A 13,561-nucleotide genomic window follows, 5' to 3' on the forward strand; every position below is an offset into this window, starting at 1 on the left:
GTTGAAAACCGAAGAGGGTGGTGAACACCCCAGGGAATCCCCACAATTCTCGCGTCCGACGTAAGTCAAAAATAAAGGAGCAGGTACGAACAATTGACAGGTACACAACATTAGTGTGTAACCGCAGTTTTGAATTCCGTCGACCGAAGCATTCCCTGGGTCGTTTAATTGATTTCCGATATTGGCCTCGCCGTCCTTCGGACGATGCGGCACGAGAACTATGTTTCCTCACAATGAACTATCGATGCAGTACACTGGGATATCAAACGGTAATAGAACCTATTCATCGCTATCATGTACATCATTTGACACTGATTGGAACTTGAGTGTTAGTCCCTGTGCACACTCAGTCAAAGGTGGTATGAATTATTATTCGCCGCTTGGAGATAACAGGACTGATCTTACACTCAACACCAACCGCACACCGGGGCATTTCGGAATATATTGTGCGTGGAATTCTCCGTATCTTGCGATATTACATGTTCAAATTGGTGGATTAATTTGTCTCGTTGGTGTATTCCCGCGGCTTCGCACAAATTGAATGCATCTCCGAGCGCTCGAGCTGCTGATGAGTTTCAATTGCGAAGTGTTTGAATAGAAGAAGATCTCGTAATTAATGAGGGAAGATATTTTCTTACGAGAGATTAGTTTTGAGCGAAAAGAAAATTCATTTGCGGGGCGGTTGTCCTTCTGTAGACATCACGGAAATTTTTGCGGGGAATTTTTCCTGCACTGTTGGAAAAAAAATGAACTTTCATGGACAATTGACTACTAATTTTCAGGACGGTGACACTGAATGCCATTTAGGGGGAAAAATCCTGAAAATTCAAGAATATATTTACCAGAATTTTGTGGTTTTCTAATCATTTTCAGGGAAAAATGGAACTGTAATTCACTGTTCCCTTTGATTTGTTCGTGGAAATTCTGAATTTTGAATGACGAAATTTCTTGAAATTTCAGTGATAATCAAATTCGATAAAAAAATTTCCAAAAATTCTACCGGAAATTTCAGACAAAAATTTTTAACAGTTTGCAATACTGGGAAATTCGCTATTTATCTAATGAGAACTTTTCTATAAACGAAGCAAAAATTATATATGAAGGAAATAATTTTTGTTCATCGTTGAAATGAGTGTTTTTCTGTTTTAAATTATTAAGATGTTTCGTGTAAAAAGTCAAAACAATGAAAAAAAATTGGAAAATTCATGGGAGAAATGTCCAAGAATGCTGCATCATTGAGAATTCTTACACATTTTTTCTAGATCTCAGTCTCAAGAAAAAAAATAATGAAATTTGGATTTTTTTGTAACCCCTCCGGCTGTAACCTCCGAGACTAGCCCACGCTCAACTAGGCAAATTTCCAGACACCCTTAAAAATAATGAACTATTGAGGAAAAACTAGTGGGTGATAAATCAAATAATTCTTGAGAACACGTACAAGTTTCAGATTTTTGACCAAATGATTCAGAAAATTATGAGTTTCGGGGCAATTACACCCTCACGCGCAGGCGCGTGGAACTGAGAGAGAGAAAACACTCGACAGATTTACCAACTCGAGACGCATTTTAATATTATCTCCATAACTAGAAAAGCATCCAATAAAAATTATTCGACACCCGCAGGTGATGGGAAAAATCAATCAATCTGATAAATAAAATCAATATTCAAATCCGCGCGTAAATAATTCCTTGAAAATTGTAAAATTTCGTGCTCAGCGATTGAATCAGGGCTCGAGAACAATAAAACTCCCCTCTCATTTCACCCCCCTCCCCGGTGATCAACACACGAAACACCTTAACCTAATCAAATTAAGAATTTACAAAATGTTTAAATTCAAGTTTTGGATTTTTTCTTCATTCCTTTTTTTCGCCGCGTAATCTGAAACTTAACTATCACTCCCTCTATTCCACATCCATAAATTGATGAATATAATCGCACCCCTGAACAAACCCCGAACTTTTGCATCACGAATTGGCACTCCTGAAACCACCCCGCAACTCTCATTCTCATTCAAACACCGTGTCTTGATCATCACGGACAACTTCTCCCTGCAGTTATCGATGCAGACACTGGCGCTTCGTGCGCCGCGCGATCCTTCTTCCATTATCCAAGAAATCGATGAGACGCCGTGGAGAAAATGCACAAGGGATGCGGGAAAAAATATGCCTGGTCTATAAATACACTCTCCTTCTCATCACTCTGTGCAGTTGAAACAATTTTTTTCTCTGGGAATTTGTATCGAAAGTGCTTTGATGACTGTAGTACATTTTTACCCTCTTTAGAGTGATTGACACTTGGTGAACGTGGTGGTAAAGAGTAATAAACCTCGAGCTCAGTCTCGTTGAATCGATAACATGTTTCTAGTGCCTCAGTCTATACTTGAAAAGAATGTAACGTTATCTATTGATTCGATGAAATTGTGCGAAACTAGTTATTTTGACGGACAAATAATGAATAGGGAATTTAATCATTTAAACACATTGACTAATTGATGTATTTATTGATAGATCAACTTCTTCCTGCACTTATTTTTTTAAACAATAGTCGTCGTTTGACTGGCGGCTTTCGACGCAGCATATGCATAAATCTGATTCAACAATCAATTATACTTGATTCAAGTATATTTTATACTCGTATGGGGTATGGGTGATTCACTTCGAGGTTGATTATTTCGTCTCAGCCCGGGTTGTACCAAGCGCTCTCAAGTGTAATATAAGGGTCAGACACGAAGTGTGAGAATATAAGGGTCAAAAAGTGGAGGTTAAAAAATGAGGGTCGGAATATTAGAGTCGAAAACTGAGGGCCTGAATGTAAAGGTGAAGGAATGAGGGTCAGAATGTTAGGGTTAAAAAAAAGAGGGTCAGAATATTAGGATAAAAAAATTAGGGTCAGAATGTAAAAGTAAAAAAAGTGGGTGTCAGGCAATGAGGGTCAGATAAGGGCTAAAAACGGTGGTCAAGCATAATATATGATTTATATTTAGACCCTCATTGCCTGACACACACTTTTTTTACTTTTATATTCTGACCCTAATGTTTTGACTCTAATATTTTGACCCTCATTTTTTAACCTCCACCTTTTGACCCTTATATTACACTTAAGAGGACTTGCTACACTGATAGAACGGATTAGTTATTGTTAACGAATGGATTTTGGTTGGAGGTTAGGATCCATTCGGTCTCACCAAATGTTCATTCGTTAATAGTTAACGAATGTATATTTGAGGAGCCTTGTTTGACTTGACTTTCACCATTCAAGTGAACCATTCGTCAACTATTAACGAATATTCATTTGGTCATATTCAACTCTACCATTCGTTAATAGATAATGAATCTCGATTGGAATAAATTAATCATTCTATCAGTGTACAACCCGGCCTGATACAAAAGAATCATCTTCGAATTGAAATATCCATCCTCCAATTGACTCCAAAGTATACTTGAATCAAGTATATTTTATGCTCGAATCAAGAATAATACACTTGAATCAAGTGTATGTTATACACAATTTAGATATTTTTTTTTTTTGTCAGCATTCCGCAACGCGAATAAAATAGATTTTTATAAGGTGAATCAATCCGTTGATGTCTGCTTGACTCATGAATTTTTTTTTTGTAAGGATTGCAGTTTCTGCGACTCGATTCAAGTCGAATTGATACATGATATCATTGTTTTCTGAATTAGAAAATAAAGAGGGAAATTGAATTATCTCAAATGTTCTTCGTCCCATTTTCACCTCCACTCTAGTGAAAAATAACACTCACGCATTATGCTGATGTCGATGATGATGATGACGGTCATCTGAAATTCCATAAATGCCCGCGACTGCGGCCATCCCCTCAATTAAAATGCACCAAGAAACAATATCCCGATGACATCATGTTAAATAAGTCATATCACTCAAACAATTTATCCCGCTGATGAAAAAGTCCACTGTAAATAAATTCACAAGTGACACTGCAAAAACAACAGCACCAGTCCCCATTGTCAGCTGTGCGATTGATTTAAACTCAATTCAATCCGTGAAATTGATTTATTCCCGGCGAATTCGCTATAAATCCCTTTCAGCCACTTTTTTTGTATTTTCAAAAAATTATTTATCACGTTTTTGTTTTTTGCTCTATCGACAATTACATGCTTGCCAAGTCCTCTGCATTGCCTCGTGCGCAATATCGGCATTCTCCCTCCTAGAATCCACAAACTAATTGCCCAACGGTATTAATTTGCAGTGGCTACACTGAGTTCGCATTTTAGTAGCTAAATATTCAACGGATTGCGTTGACTCGACCATTTTATACTGTGCACGACACTGTTTATTTTCGACTATATCATTTTAATATTAAAATGGATGGTAAATTGCACGGAGAAAACACTTGAGTACGTGGACAGCAAATATTGATTTTATCAAGATAATTTTATTGGGACCAACTACACTGATAGAAAAGGTGGAACGATTCAGTTACACCAAATTAAGCTTCTTAACTGTTACCGTGATTCGTTAATAGTTAACGAATCGTGGTAATAGTTGAAAAGTCTCGTTTGGTTTGACTAAACCGTTCTATCAGTGTACACTGTTAGAAAATTACTCTTGAAATTTCAAGTGAAAAATCTTGAAATTCAGGAGCGAAGTGGTAAATCGGTATAAGTCGATTTTGACTATTGGCCAGTTTTCAATAAATATCTCGGAATCTAAGGGAAATACCGAAATTGTTGTGATTTCTTTTTTTGTAGCTCTCAATTTGCTCTACAAAAAAGGTTGTGACAAAAATTTTGCTATTTCCCTTAGATTTTGAGATATTCATTGAAAACTGGGCAATAGTCAAAATCGACTTATAGCGGTTTACCACTTCACTACTGAATTATTAACAATGAATAATGTACATGGAATTTCCATTGATCTTGTTATTGATAAATCAGTCAATGTTCTCGAATATTCAATGAAATTCTCAGGTTCATATGACAATGAAAATGACTGAAAATCATGAAAATTCAGGCAACTTTTCTTCCGTATTTTCAATCGGTTGCTTAATTTTCGCGATAGGTTTCAAAATCCAAATTGTCATTGAAAATCCAATGATCATCGTCATTCAATTTCACTGGGCTAATTTTTGATGGAATGCAGAGTAAATTTTACTGTTTCAGCACCAATTACCCTCGCGCTCCGTAAATTTTCCCGGGCCAACGAAAAAAATACACGATTAGTCGAAAAAAGTACTGGAAATCGAGTGCGCTCCACGATCACTTGACTTGTACAGAGAGAAAATTTCAGTAAAAATTACAGAACAATCCACGTCATGAGCAATCGTTTTCCGGCAATTTTTATAGGAATGGAAGAGAAGAATTCTGAAACATTCAGTGAATTTCCAGGTTCATCACCGAACAAAGTACGAAATTGTCACGTAATTTTTCCCGAAGAAGTAAAATCTTACAGAAACTTGCCGACTTATTATGCCTCCAAAATAAAAAATTCTTGAACGTTCAACAATTTTGACGAAGCTGGTGAATTATTTCTACCTTCCGTTCCGTCAAATTTCTCAATCGTTGGGGAAGAATTACGGACTTGTTATCCCCACAGCGGTGAGTCATCAGACGGGTGATTAATTTTTACGGAACAAATCGTAGAATTTACGTGGCAATCCGTACAATTTCAGTTTCGACTCACACTTTTTAGTGAATTTTACTTCGCTCGCGGATTACGTTTCGAACCGTAATTTTTACGTTTTTGCTTCCGAAGGGAAGCATTATTTTTCTGGTAATTTTTATTGAATTTTTCTCTCCGCGTGTTTTCTAATTTTTATCCAATTTATTCCTCCGCGCATCAATTTTGCGTATTGCCACGTAATTTTCCCCAAAGTTTTTTCTCCGTATTTGAAACTGTTTACTGAGATTTTCTCTCTGTGTATGCAACACGTTGAAGAGCGATTGAGTGGATCAGTATCCCTCGAAAAAATCGGCATTGAGATCGATAGGCGCCCGGTGGGGATACGTCCTGGTACTTGATTGTACCAGCACCTGGGATTACTCAGTACACTGTTGGTACACTAGTATCTGCATCACGCTGAGTGGTTCGCCCGACGCGAGACAGTGAGAATCTGTGATTCACGTAACTGCGTTCACGGACGACTGGATATGCTGGAGTCAAGCACGAAATCGTATGTCTCTGGTCCTGTATTTACAGCGTCAGCGAATTTCAGGGGTGACCCTTTTTCTCTGAGAGTGCAGTTGAGACACTGAGATGTGTGGTAAATTGAGAATTCTGGCGCTTCAATCCTTTTAATGATAAACGATGAGAATCCGCCTGATCTACTGTTATTAGATTTTTAACAATTGATGGATTTATTCGCTCGAAAATGAATTGTTTCTTCGGATTTTTTCGTGAATCACAATGTCTGGAACTATTGAATCTAACGCAAAATATCAAGAGATATTTTTTAGGCAAGAAATTCGTACAATCCTATGGTAAATATATTTTAAAATTTGAGTAATTAAATTTGAGACATTCATTTTGTCATAATTGTAGACAGAAGTCGCTAATTATCAATTACTGCAGTGTTCACAATTCGAGTTAATTTTTGGATACACTTTTTAAGAGTTCTTATGACGTGAGTTCCACCGAAATTTTGCATAATTTCGTCATTGAAAATTGACGATTTGATAACAAAATCAATGAAAATAGAAAATTTCAATCCAATGATTCCGTAAAAATCAACAGAAATCCAACAATTTAGGCGAACATATTCTTAAATATTTAACTAATTGAATATTGCCATTAAAAAAAAATTAGAATTCCATTGCACTTCCCCTAAATTTTGAAATGATGAGACATTAAGCCTTTTAATGCATGGAACCATAAGACTTTTTTGGTGACTCATCGATTTTCTTCCAGTGCATTGCAGTTCTGAATTTATCGAAAGGGTCGGAAGGGTGATGAGGGTGAGAAATGTCAACTGAATGAAAACACAGCATCATTGCAAAATCAGAAGGGCACGAAAACCTTAAATGTCATTCTAAGGACAAATACTTCTCATCAGTATTTTTCATCCCAAAAATCCACTCACCCTTATTTTTTAAATGCAAACTTATCAATAAAAAAAATTATCGGCTCTTTCCAACCAAAAACGAATGAATTATTTGGAAAAATGAATAAAGCAAATAGAATGTTGAGAATTCAGTAGCGAAGTGGTAAAACGGTACACGTCAATTTTGACTATTGACCAGTTTTCAATGAACATCTCGGAATCTAAGGGAGATAGCAAAACTTTTGTTATAACCTTTTTTGTAGAGCCGATTGAGAGCGACAACAAATGTAATTACGAAAATTTCGCTATCTCCCTTAGATTCGAAAATATTCCTCAAAATCCCAACTGGAAGATAAGTCGACTTAAACCGTTTTACCACTTCGCTACTGAATTCATGTCTTAATGTCTGAATTTACAACCGACGATAAAATGCCTCAAATTTCCCAAAACGGCCACAAATGCCTTCAAAAACTGGACGAAAATGTCTCAACTCCCGACGCTAGTTTTTCCATTCCCCAAAATTAATCAATTCCAGATAAATTCTGTCCACCACATAATCCCCAATTTTCCTCAATCCCATCCAATCAAATGCCTCCATCCCGAACAAAACACGTCGAATGCCGAACCGATGAGTCCCCAACTCCATTAATGAATGCGAACCCCGAGACTAACGGAAATTAACTCGAATAGTCAAATAAACCGCTCCTCCCAAGCGTCGAGTACAAAGTTCCCCACACCGTGAGGTCGCCCGGGCTCTGCATCACGTGTATCAGCCTCCAACAGGGACACACACACGTACCATCATCACTGGTCTGGATATTATGCGGCCTTATGTGACGCCCCGCTGTTCATTGTCATTGAGCCGGAGAAAATTTGTTACTCAACCGCAATTTCCACGTAAGCGCGCACTAACTTCGATCGACAAACAGCCTCAACCGTTATAACTCCACTTGTCATGTGGGTGAATTGTCCCTCCGTGCATCCTTATATTCATCTTCGACCCCTCCCTCTGCCCCTCGTCTCCTGGGAGTCGCGACATTAAATCGTTGCCGGAAGGTCGTGGCTCGCTCACGCCAATGCGTAGAACCCAGTGGATCTGCATCACTTTTTTACTTCGCGGAGATGGGATGAAATTTCCGCGGGGAGGGGGAGGTAAAATGGCAATTTCTCGAGTTATTGCGGAGATTTCAGGGAAAAATGGGATGACAGCTATTCCAACGGTTGTTAACGAGCGCTTTTTGCGGAATGAGGGGACACTTGACACTGAAATGTAAGTAGTTGAGTAAAACTTCACATGCCAAATGCGCTCACTCTGGGGAAAAGGAGAAATTCAAATGGAGAATTTTGCTCTTTGTTCGGGGATAATTCTTGGGTTATGCTGAGGGGAGTTTTCTTGGTTGATTATTCAATTATTGGGTTACTTTCTTTAGAATGGTGCACTGGGTTGGGTGGAAAATGAATCATTTTTGAAAGGATCATTTTAGTTTTAACTGGGACAGGGTTTTTTTGTATTTTACAAGGACGTGCTTTAATTAATTTGCGATTCTCTACCACAATTAATGCCCCTAGCCGCCTCATGACTAATTCCTAAATGTGAATGATAGGTGCATTTCAATCTTTAATGTTATTGATTGAAATTCAATTTATACTGTTGAAAATTTTTGTCTGAATTTTTGTCGCGTTCAAGGTCCACTAAAATTTCAGGAAATGTTGTCATTGAAAAATCAAATATTTCATTGATTTTATTGTCAAATCATAGAGAAATCAATAAAAAACTTGATTTTTCAGTTCAATTATTCTGTGAAAATTCAGAAAAATCCGGAAAATTGAGCGAAAAACTGGAAATTCTTGTTATTTTGTTATTGAATATTCATGTTCCACTGGAAATTCAATCAAGTTGTGATATTTCCATCACACTTTCTACGAAAACCCATGAAGTTTCGTGAATTCTACGTAAAACTTGAAATTTCCACAGGGAAAAATTTATATTTTGAAAAATATATAAAAAAATATTTTAAATTGACCCAATTTATATGAAAAAAATTTAGAAAACATATTTTATATATGTTTTTTACATATTCTTTATAAATTTGAAAAGTATATGGAATTCCGCCATATTATATATATTTTTTGATGGTGGTTTCATAACCATTTTTTCCCTAAATCCGATTCATTTCACTCTCATGAGATTTGCTGTAATATCTCCCATGAAATTTCAAATAATTTCCAACAGTGTAATCTCCCCATTCTTGAAAATTATCTGATTTCCTACTTAAAATTCCACGACTAGTTTTACAACCCTGTAATTTTCTCCGTTTTACATTCACGAAAAAAAAAATTTTTTCAGCAATTCTCGACGCTTCTCCGGTTGATTAAAAATTCCCGAGGTGTGAAAATCCGAAAGAGCCCCCGAGACAGCCCCACCCCCTTCTTCTCATGTTTCGCAACTCACGTAACGAAGATAATGGATCGGGTTTTGTTAAACTTCCGCTCCCGGCGAAAATTTCCACCAGAAAAATCCGTCAATCCCACGTAACAGCAGAAGTCTCATTATCCACTACTTTTTCCAGCCCCGAGTAAACTCCAGATCGAAATTTTATTTTCAGATATGAAATGAATGCCGTGCCCCGGCCATTTCCACGCGACAACGATTGCAACATTCGATCGTGGCCGCACGCTCGCACTAACCGCAGTTCCCCGGGTGAAACTAAAGTTTCCTCATTTTGTAACGACACAACACACGATGTCAAGTTCTCAACAATTGTAACAAATAAATATGGCTCTCAAAAAATGTGTATAAACTCATTCCCCTACTTAATAATTAGTTTTCCGTTTGTTACTATAACCATGTGGAATTACACGTCATTCTATGAGTGTCGCAACAATTGACGAACACGTAGGGGTCAAACTAGAGTGAAACCATAACTCAAAATTTATTACTTTTAAAAAATCTTAAGAATTGCACTGCAATTTTTTTCTTCTCATATTAATGATTTTAAAGAATAAAAATTCTTAAATGAAAAAAAAAGTTTGCTTAAAAAATTGACGAGTCGATCTATTTTGCCCCAAATCACAAAGTAAATAATTAAATGACATTGAATTGTTTGAAAGCACAACGCCGAAATTTTTTTATTAAAAAAATTTCTTAACATTGGTATTTTTGTCAGAACACTTCAGAATTTTAGGAGAGATCGGCATCGATCATTAGATTATTAATATTGAGTGGAGTTGCACCGCACAATAATTAAGGTTTTCTTATCATTGTTATTTGCAAAATGATAGAATAATTGATATTCTAAATTTTCAATATATTATTCCGTAAATAATTCTAAATTTCATAAAGACGATCTGCGATTCAATTATTAATTGATGAAATAATTCAAAATTTGAATAGTTAATTTATGATTAATTGAATAATTCATAAAATGCCGAGTAACATTAAACAATTGACGTATTAAAAATTGAATGATTATGCCGATGTCTGAATTTAAGTGAAAATTGAGATATTTTCATTGACTTTTCACCTAAAACATTGATATTTTTATTAGTTTCATTGCACATTTTGATATTAAGATCAAATATCATGAGAATTAGCAGTGACTTTTGCTGTTTTAGCGAGTCATTAAATTTGTTAGTACACTTGCGTGACAATTTAAAAAAATTCATGAGTAATCCGTGGTTTCCAAATTGAATTTACAGGGAATGATTTCACTTCAACGGTGTGATTCAACTAATATTAACTAATTTCGTTTGGTTTCCAAAAAACAACTCTCAACACGAAGAATTTATGGTTAATAGCGTATCCATGAAAAATAGTCGTAATTTTGAAAACAGAAAATTTTTTAATCATTCTTTAAATATTCCCCCTTTCTTTCTTTAAGGCCATGAATATTAATTCTACTCATAAAACTAGCTAACAGAGTCATAAAAATACAACCCCTCCACGTTTTTTGTACAATAAACAACAATATTAACTACGTCAATGAAAATAGTATGGCATCCAAAAATTCAAGGACTTGCGTTGAATTCCGAGGATCTCCCCATAACATTCGAGCATTCGCTTCCTCAGCCAAGAGAACCTGTTGTCCAATCAAGCCCACGCGAAGAGAAAAATGAAATGCGCTCCCGGACAGCTTTTAGCCTGAGAGCGAGTAAAAAAACTGGGACAATGGATGGGCTTTTCTTTTTTTTCGAGGAATTCATATCAGTGTGGTAATTTCCACTGAAATAGTGGTATACGAATTCGAATACGAAAAGTTGTTGTTTTTTATACGAATATTCAAAATTTTTCTGACGTACTCAAATATTAATTACCAAAAACAGCAATTTTCATTGCATTTGCATTCTGCCACATGATTAGATTTTCGAAAACTTATCAAATGCCAGTTCCATTGAAATTTCAAGGAATTTCGTAATTCAAAATTTACAATTTCTGGGAAAATCAGTGAAAACTTGGAATTTTAGCTGAATTACCCCATAAAAATTCATAAACATCAGGAAAATTCAGGTAAATATATTCTTGAATATTCATGTTCCTGAAATTTCAGAATAATTTGCTACTGAATATTCATGTTTTGATTGAAAAATCAGGTAAGTTTGCAAATTCTCATTTTTCTGCTGCTCAACAAAATTATTGAAACCTGCAATTTCATGATTTTCTTCAATGTTTTTCTCCTAAACCTCCAAGACAATTTTCACTATCCACTTTTCTCCGTGCAACATTTCCATACTCCATCAATAATTCGCCCGCGCTCCCATAAAAACTCCTCAAAACTACACGGAGAACATTTTCACGGCAAGAAGTACCGAACTCTCCCATGAATCACGGGACATTTTATTGGTGGAGAAAAACCAATAGGAGTTGATGAAAAACTAATAAAATCCAATGGAAAATTAATGCATACACATGAAGTTTTGAAGAACATGCTCGTAACTTAAAATTTCTCTCCCGTTAAAAATCACTTACACGGACAGAAAAGTTGGATAAAAATGATCTATAAAATCGCGCAAATTTTACTACACGGCAAGCTCATTGTGTAAGGAAATGCCAATTCAACAAAAAATACTTTTTCGGAATATATCTTACGATAGGTTTGGCAATGAAATGTTTTTTCTTTTCTTTTATTTTTACATATTGTACAGTAAAATTCAAAAAAATTTAACAATTTTCTACTGAAATTTCTGGTAACGGTCGTGGAAATTTGTAACAAGTACCATATCCACTGAAATTTCAAGGAATTCTCTCATTAAAAACTCATACTTTCATGGAAAACCCCGTGAAAAATGTAAATTTCAGTGTAATTATCCCGGGAAAATTGATGAAAAATCAGCAAAATCCAGAGAAATTTCTCCATGACTTCTATATTCCTCTAAATTTTAAAGGAATTCCCCTGAAACTTCACGGGAATTGGGCAGTGAATACTTATTTCCACTTGAAAATTCAAATAAATTCTGGAATTCCCGACTTCCTGTAGCTAAAAAAATTGGAACTTCAGTGGGAGTGACACGGAAATTCTACAACTTGATTGAATTTTCAATGGACCACAAACATTCAGAACCAAAAACCCCATTGTCAATTTTCCCCTGAATTCTCCCGATTTCCCGATTTTTCAAGGAATAATTGACCATAAAACCCAATTGTTTCCTTCCTTTCCAGATCTCTCGAGCAGAAAATCAGCGAAACATTCAATTTATGATCTCAAATTACCCACGCTAGAACTGTCCATTGTTCGCCCCAAAAAATTCACCCAAAAATTGCTACCAATATAAAACTCTATTCCACTCCCAACAGTGTTCTCCACACAAACTCCAGACCTGTCCCAGCATTCCCGAGGCTCGGTAATTCTTGCCGCGACCCCCTGCATTTTCACGGGAAAAGTTCTCCCCGCGATCCCCCCGCCGCCCCGCCCTCCGATCGCCCAAATCACCTTACCAGCTTCCCCAAATCACAGTCCACCCCACACGACCCCTCACCCCCACACCCCACACCCGCGACTTCCTTCACGAAGCCGCTCACAGGTCCCAAATCCGGGGAACAATCCACACCCCAAGACACTCACAAACAGCCCCTGAACGAGCTCTCAGCCCTGTTTATCCATTTTATCCACTCGCCAAGTAGAAGTGCACTGTACATGGTCAGACGCGTTGTATCGGAGTGTTTCGACGAAAACGTGTGTGGGACACGATCGGCTCGTTGGCCGAGTGGTAAAGCCGACCGGCGGGGGTAGACAAAACACACCAACCAAAGGCTAAAGCGTGGAGAGGCCTTGGCTTGTGCAGCGCGTGCCATCCTTCCACCCTCGTATATACCTAACCACTATCCCTCGTCACCCAAAGGCAGTTTATACTCCTCTCCTCTACCCCTTCTCCACTTCGTTTCTCTTCATTCCGCGCTCCTTCCCGCAATACCGAAGAAAGAATATCGAGCCGGGCAACAAAACCCCCTCGAGAGCGCTGAGAGAGAACGAGGGGAGGGGGTGTCTCTGGAGCATGGACAAACGACTGTGGCTCGGCTGAGAGGGCCAGCGGGGGGGGGGGGGGGGG

Source organism: Diachasma alloeum, unplaced genomic scaffold (genome assembly GCF_001412515.2).
Source record: "Diachasma alloeum isolate Michigan unplaced genomic scaffold, Dall2.0 Dall_scaffold_00316, whole genome shotgun sequence".
Taxonomy (NCBI): domain Eukaryota; kingdom Metazoa; phylum Arthropoda; class Insecta; order Hymenoptera; family Braconidae; genus Diachasma; species Diachasma alloeum.